The 11,227-nt window shown below is 41.7% G+C and overlaps 1 pseudogene; it reads right to left on the minus strand.

Moving 5' to 3' along the window:
- Positions 1-9,789: 9,789 nt before the first annotated feature.
- LOC138432438 (arsenite methyltransferase pseudogene) lies at positions 9,790-10,892 on the minus strand (annotated as a pseudogene).
- Between the last annotated feature and the right edge of the window lie 335 nt (positions 10,893-11,227).

Raw genomic sequence — 11,227 nt, forward strand, 5'->3', positions numbered from 1 at the left:
CACAGTAATCCAAGTCTGTGCCCCAACCAGTAACACTGAAGAAGCTGAAGGTAAATGGTTCTATGAAGACCTACAAGACCTTTTAGAACTAACACCCCCAAAAGATGTCCTTTTCATTATAGGGGACTGGAATGCAAAAGTAGGAAGTCAAGAAACACCTGGAGTAATAGGCAAATTTGGCCTTGGAATACGGAATGAAACAGGGCAAAGACTAATACAGTTTTGCCAAGAGAATGCACTGGTCATAACAAACACCTTCTTCCAACAACACAAAAGAAGACTCTACACATGGATATCACCAGATGGTCAACACCGAAATTAGATTGATTCTATTCTTTGCAGCCAAAGATGGAGAAGCTCTACACAGTCAACAAAAACAAGACCAGGAGCTGACTGTGGCTCAGATCATGAACTCCTTATTGCCAAATTCAGACTTAAATTGAAGAAAGCAGGGAAAACTGCTAGACCATTCAGGTATGACCTAAATCAAATCCCTTATGATTATACAGTGGAAGTGAGAAATAGATATAAGGGCCTATAACTGATAGATAGAGTGCCTGATGAACTATGGAATGAGGTTCATGACATTGTACAGGAGACAGGGATCAAGACCATCCTCATGGAAAAGAAATGCAGAAAAGCAAAATGGCTGTCTGAGGAGGCCTTACAAATATCTGTGAAAAGAAGAGAAGCAAAACACAAAGGAGAAAAGGAAAGATATAAGCATCTGAATGCAGAGTTCCAAAGAATAGCAAGAAGATATAAGAAAGCTTTCCTTAGTGATCAATGCAAAGAAATAGAAGAAAACATCAGAATGGAAAAGACTAGAGATCTCTTCAAGAAAATTAGAGATACCAAGGGAATATTTCATGCAAAGATGGCCTCGATAAAGGACAGAAATGGTAGGGACCTAACAGAAGCAGAAGATATTAAGAAGAGGTGGCAAGAACACACAGAACTGTACAGAAAAGATCTTCACAACCCAGATAATCAAAATGGTGTGATCACTCACCTAGAGCTAGACATCCTATAATGTGAATTCAAGTGGGCCTTAGAAAGCATCACTACGAACAAAGCTAGTGCAGGTGATGGAATTCCAGTGGAGCTATTTCAAATCCTGAAAGATGATGCTGTGAAAGTGCTGCACTCAATATGCCAGCAAATTTGGAAAACTCAGCAGTGGCCACAGGACTGGAAAAGGTCAGTTTTCATTCCAGTCCCAAAGAAAGGCAATGCCAAAGAATGCTCAAACTACTGCACAATTGCACTCATCTCACATGCTAGTAAAGTAATGCTCAAAATTCTCCAAGCCAGGCTTCAGCAATACGTGAACTGTGAAATTCCAGATGTTCAAGCTGGTTTTAGAAAAGGCAGAGGAACCGGAGATCAAATTGCCAACATCCACTGGATCATCAAAAAAGCAAGCATTCCAGAAAAACATCTATTTCTGCTTTATTGACTATGCCAAAGCCTTTGACTGTGTGGATCACAATAAACTGTGGAAAATTCTGAGAGAGATGGGAATACCAGACCACCTGACCTGCCTCTTGAGAAACCTATATGCTGGTCAAGAAGCAACAGTTAGAACTGGACATGGAACAACAGACTGGTTCCAAATAGGAAAAGGAGTACGTCAAGGCTGTATATTGTCACCCTGCTTATTTAACTTCTATGCAGAATACATCATGAGAAATGCTGGGCTGGAAGAAGCACAAGCTGGAATCAAGATTGCCGGGGGAAATATCAATAAACTCAGATATGCAGATGACACCACCCTTATGGCAGAAAGCAAAGAGGAACTAAAGAGCCTCTTGATGAAAGTGAAAGAAGAGAGTGAAAAAGTTGGCTTAAAGCTCAACATTCAGAAAACGAAGATCATGGCATCTGGTCCCATCACTTCATGGGAAGTAGATGGGGAAACAGTGGAAACAGTGTCAGACTTTATTTTTTTTTGGCTCCAAAATCACTGCAGATGGTGACTGCAGCCATGAAATTAAAAGATGCTTACTCCTTGGAAGAAAAGTTATGACCAACCTAGATAGCATATTGAAAAGCAGAGACATTACTTTGCCGACTAAGGTCAGTCTAGTCAAGGCTATGGTTTTTCCTGTGGTCATGTATGGATGTGAGAATTGGACTGTGAAGAAAGCTGAGCACTGAAGAATTGATGCTTTTGAACTGTGGTGTTGGAGAAGACTCTTGAGAGTCCCTTGGACTGCAAGGAGATCCAACCAGTCCATTCTGAAGGAGATCAGCCCTGGGATTTCTTTGGAAGGAATGATGCTGAAGCTGAAACTCCAGTACTTTGGCCACTTCATGCGAAGAGGGGAGTTGACTCATTGGAAAAGACTCTGATGCTGGGAGGGATTGGGGGCAGGAGGAGAAGGGGACGACAGAGGATGAGATGGCTGGATGGCATCACTGACTCGATGAATGTGAGTCTGAGCGAACTCCGGAAGTTGATGATGGACAGGGAGGCCTGGTGTGCTGCAATTCATGGGGTCACCAAAAGTTGGACACGACTGAGCGACTGAACTGAACTGAACTGAGGCTGACATAAGTTTTTTTTATGAACTCTGCCCTTTTGGCAGGGGCTGTCATGGGGGCCAAGAGGTCCAAGATAGTGGATCTGCTCTGCAGTCTTGTGGTCCAGGGCTGATATATTTCCGAACATATTCTTTTCCATTATGGTTTATCACAGGATACAGAACATAGTTCCCTCTATTATACAGTAGGACCTTCTTGTTTGTCCATCTTATATATAATAATTTGCATCAGGTAATCCCAAACTCTCAGTCCATCCCCCATCACTCTTACCCCTCTTTGGTACCCACAGGTCTGTTCTCTATGTGAGTCTGTTTCTGTTTTGTAGATAAGTTCATTTATGTTATATTTTCTGTTGTTGTTCAGTCACTAAGTCATGTCCAACTCTTTTGACCTTATGGACTGCAGCTCACCAGGCTCCTCTCTCCTCCACTATCTCTGGGAATTTCCTCAAATTTATGTGCATTAAGTTGGTCATGCCAACCAACAATCTTATCCTTTGTCATCCCTTTCTCTTCCTGCCCTCAATCTTTCCATGCATTAGTGTCTTTACCAATGAGTCAGCTCTTTGCATCAGGTGGCCAAGTGTTGAAGCTTCAGTTTCAGCATCAGTCCTTCCAGTGAATATTCAGGGTTATTTCCTTTAGGATTGATTGGTTGGATCTCCTTGCAGTCCAAGAGACTCTCAAGAGTCTTCTCCAACACCACAGTTCAAAAACATCAGTTCTTTGGTGCTTAGCCTTCCTTATGGTCCAACTCTCACATCTGTACATGACTACTGGAAAACCAATAGCTTTGATTGTACGGACCTTTGTTGGCAAATATCTCTGCTTTTTAATATGCTGTCTAGGTTTGTCATAGCTTTTCTACCAAGGAGCAAGTCCTGTAATTTCATGGCAGCAGTAACCTTTCATAGTGATATTGGAGCCCCCCAAAATAAAGTCTAGCACTCTTTCCATTTATTTGCCATTAAGTAATGGGACCAGATACCATGATCTTCATTTTTTGAATGTTGAGTTTTAAGCCATTTTTCCCACTTCCTTCTTTCTCCTTCATCAAGAGGCTCTTTAGTTCCTCTTTGCTTTCTGCCATAAGGGTATGTCATCTGCATATCTGAGGTTATTGATATTTCTCCCAGCAAACTTGATTCCAGCTTGTGCTTCATCGAGCCCAGCATTTCCCATGATGTTCTCTGCATAGAATTTAAATAAAGAGGGTGACAAGATACAGTCTTGACATACTTCTTTCCCAGTTTTGAACCACTCAGTTGTCCCATGTCCAGTTCTAACTGTTGCTTCTTGTCCTGTATACAGGTTTCTCAGAAGACAAGTAAGTGGTCTGGCATTCTCATCTCTTTAAGAATTTTCCACAGTTATACTTTAGATTCCACATACAAATGATATCATATGCTATTTCTCTTTGTCTGACTTACCTGCCTCCTGAGAAATCTGTATGCAAGTAAAGAAGCAACAATTAGAACTGGACATGGAACAACAGACTGGTTTCAAATCGGGAAAGGAATACATCAAGGTTGTGTATTGTCACCCTGCTTATTTACCTTATATGCAGAGTACATCATGCGAAATGCTGGGCTGGATGAAGAACTCAAGAGACTCTTGATGAAAGTGAAAGAGGAGAGTGAAAAAGTTGGCTTAAAACTCAACATTCAGAAAACTGAGATCATGGCATCTGGTCCCATCACTTCATGGGAAATAGATGGGGAAACAGTGGAAACACTCACAGACTTTATATTTTAGGGTTCTAAAATCACTGCAGATGGTGACTGCAGTGATGAAACTAAGACACTTGTTCCTTGGAAGAAAAGCTATGACCAACCGAGACAGCATATTAAAAAGCAGAGACATTACTTTACTGACAAAGGTCCATCTAGTCAAAGCCGTGGTTTTTCCAGTAGTCATGTATGGATATGAGAGTTGGACTATAAAGAAAGCTGAGCACTGTAGAACTGATGCTTTTGAACTGTGGTATGGGAGAAGACTCTTGAGAGTCTCTTGGACAGCAAGGAGATCAAACAAGTCAATCCTAATGGAAATCAACCCTGAATATGCATTGGAAGAACTAATGCTGAAGCTCCAATACTGTGTTCACTTCATGTGAAGAACTGACTCCTTAGAAAAGATCCTGATGCTGGGAAATTTGAAGACAGGAGGAGAAGGGGATGACAGAGGATGAAATGGTTGGATGGCGTCAGTGACTCAATGGACATGAGTTTGAGTAAGCTCCAGGAGTTGGTGATGGACAGGGAGGCCTGGCATGCTGCACTCCATGGGGTCGCAAAGAATCGGATGCAAATGAGCGACTGGACTGACTTACTTCACTTAGTATAATAATCTCTAGGTCCATCCATGTTGCTGTAAATGACATCATTTCATTCTTTTTTTTATGACTGAGTAGTGTTCTATTTTGTATATATATGTTCCACCTCTTCTTTGTTCAAAGTCATCTGTCAATAGACATTTATTTTGCTTCCATGTCTTAGCTGTTGTTAATAGTGCTGCAATGAACACTGGAGTGAATTATCTTTTCAGATTATAGCTTGTCCGAATATACAGGGCATGACATGACCCTTTAATAGCACAGTATACTGTCTGTCTGTTCATATATTGTGTATTTGTTTGTGTTTTATATACAAAAAGAGTAAGATGTTTTTTACCCCCTTCAAACATCCCCCTGCAATGCAGACATGTAGATGGAAAATGATGATAGCAAAGATAAAGACTCACAGAGGTATGAAGAGATGGCTGTAGCTGTCCCTGTGCAGCACTCACTCTGTGCTGGGTGTCATCCCAAGTACTTTTAGACCCAGGGTCCCCACCCCTGGACCTCGGACTGGTATTGGGCCATGGCCTATTAGGAACTGGGTTGCAGAGTGGGAAGTGAGTGGTGGGTGAGCGAGTGAAACTTCATCTGCTGCTCCCCATCTTGCATTAACATCTGAACCATCAGCCTGACTTCCCTGGTCCATGATAAAATTGTCTTCCAAGAAATCAGTCCCTGATGCCAAACAAGCTGGAGACTGTTGCTTTAGACAACATATAGTTTGATCCCCACAGTGAAGTACTTATTTGCTGGGAAAACTGAGGCAGAGAGTAGTCAAGTGACTTGTCCACAGCAGTGTTGACGTTTGCCGTTGATAAAAAGTCTGGGACTTTGGTTGATCCTTCCATTTCTGCTGACCACACCCAAGCATTTTGGATAGTTGGGTGTTTTCTCCTTAATGACTTGGAGGGAAGCACATTTTCTAGGTTACGTGCCCCACTACCCCAGCATGGACAACACCAACTTGGTACCAGTGAAACTAGTGTCTGACGGGTGCAGTGCAAGGTGGACGAGAGGAAGTATTGTCCCTCTCCCCTGGCTCTGCCCTGGAAGCTGGGTGCTGAGACAGTGGGACTTGGTGTAGTTGGTTGAATTAAACTTTAGCCTCTACATGCATGTTTGCAGCTGTGTATTCTAGAAGGACCACATCAAAAAAGTGAAACTGTCCCAGGTCCAATAAAAGTCCTCTTTTGGATGTGGAAAAAAGAACCCTTCTCTACTGTTGGAAATGTAAGTTGGTACAATCATTATGAAGAGCAGCATGGAGATTTCTTAAACCCTAAAAATAGAGTGGCCATATGATCCAGCAATCCCACTTCTGGGCATATATCTGGAAAAGATGAAAACTCTAATTAAAAAAGATACCTGCAACCCAATGTTCATTGCAGCACTATTTACAATAGCCAGGATATGAAGCTTCTTAAATGTCCATTGACAGATGAATGGATAAAGACGACATTTACTCAGCCATGAAAAGGAATGAAGTAATGCCATTTGCAACAACATAGATGGACCTAGCGACTATCAAACTAAGTTAAGTCAGTCAGAGAAAGACAAATACCATATGATATCGCCTATATGTGAAATTAAAAAAATCAATACAAATGAATTTACATACAAAGCAGAAATAGACTCACAGACATAGAAAACAATCTCGTGGTTACCAAAGGGGGGAGGGGATGAGGGATAAATTAACAGTTCAGGATTAGCATATACCCACTACTATATGTAAAATAGATAACCAATAAGCATAGGGAACTATACTTAGTATTTTATAATAACCTATAATGAAAAAGAATAATCCACCTATACGTCAATAAAAAAATACAAAAACTGTGCAGGTGATTAAGATGCATTGCGACATCCTCTGGATTATGGAAAAAGCAAGAGAGTTCCAGAAAAACATCTATTTCTGCTTTATTGACTATGCCAAAGCCTTTGACTGTGTGGATCGCAATAAACTGTGGAAAATTCTGAGAGAGATGGAAATACAAGACCACCTGACCTGCCTCTTGAGAAATCTGTATGCAGGTCAGGAAGCAACAGTTAGAACTGCACATGGAACAACAGACTGGTTCCAAATAGGAAAAGGAGTACGTCAAGGCTGTATATTGTCACCCTGCTTATTTAACTTCTATGCAGAGTACACCATGACGCTGGACTGGAAGAAACACAAGCTGGAATCAAGATTGCTGGGAGAAATCTCAATAACCTCAGATATGCAGATGACATCACCCTTATGGCAGAAAGTGAAGAGGAACTAAAAAGCTTCTTGATGAAAGTGAAAGAAGAGAGTGAAGAAGTTGGCTTAAAGCTCAACATTCAGAAAACGAAGATCATGGCATCCGGTCCCATCACTTTATGGGAAATAGATGGGCAAACAGTGGAAACAGTGTCAGACTTTATTTTTTTGGGCTCCAAAATCGCTGCAGATGGTGATTGCAGCCATGAAATTAAAAGACGCTTACTCCTTGGAAGCAAAGTTATGAACAACCTAGACAGCATATTGAAAAGCAGAGACATTACTTTCCTGACTAAGGTCCATCTAGTCAAGGCTATGGTTTTTCCAGTAGTCACGTATGGATGTGAGAGTTGGACTGTGAAGAAGGCTGAGCGCCGAATAATTGATGCTTTTGAACTGTGGTGTTGGAGAAGACTCTTGAGAGTCCCTTGGACTGCAAGGAGATCCAACCAGTCCATTCTGAAGGAGATCAGCCCTGGGATTCTTTGGAAGGAATGATGCTAAAGCTGAAACTCCAATACTTTGGCCACCTCATGCGAAGAGTTGACTCATTGGAAAAGACTCTGATGCTGGGAGGGATTGGGGGCAGGAGGAGAAGGGGACGACAGAGAATGAGATGGCTGGATGGCATCATGGACTCGATGGACGTGAGTCTGAGTGAACTCCAGGAGTTGGTGATGGACAGGGAGGCCTGGCGTGCTGCGATTCATGGGGTTGCAAAGAGTCGGACACGGCTGAGTGACTGAACTGAACTGAAGATGTATAGTTCACTGGTCTAGCTAAAGCTAGTCAACAGTTAAGACAAGTACAGTCCATATGTACCAAAATGATAACAAAAATGTTTGCCTTCCTCCATTATTTCATTGCTAGGAATTTATTCAAAGAGAGAATCCCAGATGCACATGACATTATAACTACAGTGCCTATTAAATTTTACTTATAATTAGAAACCTGAGACTGAAAAACTATAGGCTTTCAAATTACATTTCTTTTGATCCAGACATAATCAGATTTGGCAACAAATATTTATCTAGATCCCAAGGATAGCTGCATAATTGTGAAAAGCTGGAAATATCTTAATTTTCACAGTTAGGTTGGGTGAATAAAAATATACTCTATCTACACATGATATATAACATACCATCATTAAATGATGATAAAGATGAATATTTAATGGTGGAGGAACAGTCTTCGTGTTGTGTGAAGCAAATAAAAATACAATCTGAGTCAACAAATCTTTAATGGGTGCTTATTGCATGTTGCCAGGCAGTGCTCTAGGCCCTAGGAAGGCATTAGTGAACAAAAACAACAAAACCTCGATGTAATCGTGGAGATGACAGTCTAGTGTGGGGAGAGAGGTGATTTTATGGCATGTTAGGAGGTTAAAAACATAACAGAAAGTAGATCCGTCTAAGGAAGATAGAGGATGGTGAGGGTGTGTAGGGGTGATGAGTGGAGGGTTTTCAGTCTGAAAAAAGCCTCAGTCTGGACAGCCTCACTGAGAAGGTAGCATTTGGGTTAAGATTGAAGGAGTGAATAAACAACAAATTCCTACTGTGTAGCACAGGGAACTATACGATAAACCATAGTGGAAAAGAATATGGAAAAGAATGTATTGGGTTAGTCAAAAACTTCATTTGGGGTTTTCCTTAAGATGGTAAGAAAAAACCCAAATGAACTTTTTGACCAACCCAATATATATATGTATAACTTAATCACTTTGCTGTATAGAAGAAATGAACACAACGTAGTAAATAAACTATATTCCAATAAAATAAATTAAAAAAAGATTGAAGGGGGATGAAGGAGTGACCATGGGATAGGAAAGTCCCCAGGTGAAGGGGACCCTGCAAGGGCCCTGGGGCCACATGTACCTGGCTCATCCAGGGACCATTGAGGGGCCCAATATGTCTGGAGTCAGGCAAAGGAGAGGTGAGGCTTAAGAGGTGAGGCTTAAACGGTGAGAGCAGTGTGATCTCAGAGGGTCCTGAGAGCCATTGCGAGGAATTCTACTTTTGCTTGAAGAGAAATGGGAGGGATGTTTTCTGTGTTTATAATATTCTATAGCTTTACCGTCCAGTATGATAACCTCTAACTCCTTGTCGCTACTAAGAACCTGAACTGTGGCTACTTTGAACTGAGTGCATTGTAATTGTAAAATACACACTGGGCCCAAAGGCCAAATTCAATACTGCTGCTGCTGTTCCTGCTAAGTTGCTTCATTCGTAACCGACTCTTTGCGACCCCATGGACTGTGACCTGCCAGGCTCTTCTGTCCATGGGATTCTCCAAGCAAGAATACTGGAGTGGGTTGCCATGCCCTCTTCCAGGGGATTTTCCCGACCCAGAGGTCAAACCTGCATTTCCTGTGGCTCCTGCATTACAGGCAGATTCTTTGCTACTCAGCCACCGGGGGAAGCCCAAGTCTGTATTCTTTAGTACAAAAAATAATTTAAAATATCGTCATCATTTTTATATTTGATTACACACTGAAATATCAATATTTTAGATATATGGACTTTTTTTACTTTGTAAAAATAATTCATTTATTTTTATCTGAAATGCAGTTTTTTGCCATTGTTCTTTCTTGTCTATGGGCTATGAAGAAGAGCAGGTTAAACATGTGTAACTCATTCTGTCACCTCCTGCCCACTGTCTTCTGGTCAGCTGTTGTTTAGCAGCATTTCTTTGCGACAGCAGCCAGCAACAGGAGGGGTACTTCTGGACTTTGTATTGTCAGACCCTTGTGCAACCTTGAATGGATCTGTGATTGTATCCTTTGCTGCTAAAGCAGTACATGTTGGCAGTTTCTCTCCAATTGGCCTGATCAGAAAATCATGGGCAAACTGTGAATTCTTCAAGATAGCTGCTGTTTCTTCATCCACTTCAACAGTTTCATCTTTCTTAAATGTGAAATTTGCATAAAATATTGAGTCTTTTTCGTGTCCTTTGATTTCTCCATTATAGATAACTTGGCATGTTTTGGTTGGTCCCGTCTTAGGGAATTTGAAGAGGCGAAATGTTGCAGAAACAAAACATCTGTCACCAATCATGTTTTCTAGTTCCTTGTTTTGAACTGTAATGAAATTGGCAGTGACCAAACATGGAGGGCAGAAGCCAATTTTTTGGGCAAGGATAGGAAGGTCTTTCCAGTACAAAGCACCACCTAGTCACTCACCCCATAAAACTTTGTGCGTCCTGATTTTTCCTGGAAATTCAAGACTAGCAAAGATGTCACTGAAATATAGCCTCCGCCATGCTTTATCATTCAATATATCTCCTGCAGCACTTGCTGTTTATTAGGTAGAAGGTTAATGACATAATTGGATATCACAGTATCGTAACGCTCATTCTTGATTCCAGCCTCTTCCAGTTTCTCTATGTAGTCATGAATAAAGGTCACATTGGGTGCCTGGAAGCCATATTTTTCCATGTGTTATTCAATGTACTTGTTATCCACTTGTACCTGACCTTCTGTCATGTCTATTCCAGTGACATGTCCCTTCTCACCAACCAACTAACTAAGAGCATAGCAGTCTCAGTTAATTCCACTACCCAGTGGAATTAAAATTCGGCAGTTTTCCAGACACTCAGAGATGACCAGACCACAGCCATAATACCTCAAGGACGCTTCCTCGTGTATATCCTGCAGGGCTTCCCAGACCTTTTTGCAGACCAGCCTGCCGCAGTGACACCGGCATTGGTCTGCTGATATCTTCAGCACCTGCACGTCTTCCTGGATCTCAGTGTTGCAGGGGATCACCATGTCTCCTCTGTATCCAGGACTTGGGTACCCTGCAGATGGCTCTTGAGGCTAGATGTTGTATGCTGTGCTTAGTTGCTTAGTCAAGTCTGACTCTGTGATCCCATGGACTGTACCCCCCCGGCTCCTCTGTCCATGGGATTCTCCAGGCAAGAAAACTGGAGTGGATTGCCATGCCCTCCTCCAGGGGATCTTTCCAACCCAGGGGTCGAACTCAGGTCTCCTGCATTACAGGCAGATTCTTTACTGATGGAGCCACCAGGGAAGCTATATATATTGAATTAAATAAATATATTATTAAAGTTAATCGAGCCACTTCATTCTCCCTGTATGGATGT

This window comes from Ovis canadensis, chromosome 2 (genome assembly GCF_042477335.2).
Source record: "Ovis canadensis isolate MfBH-ARS-UI-01 breed Bighorn chromosome 2, ARS-UI_OviCan_v2, whole genome shotgun sequence".
In the NCBI taxonomy this organism is placed as follows: Eukaryota; Metazoa; Chordata; class Mammalia; order Artiodactyla; family Bovidae; genus Ovis; species Ovis canadensis.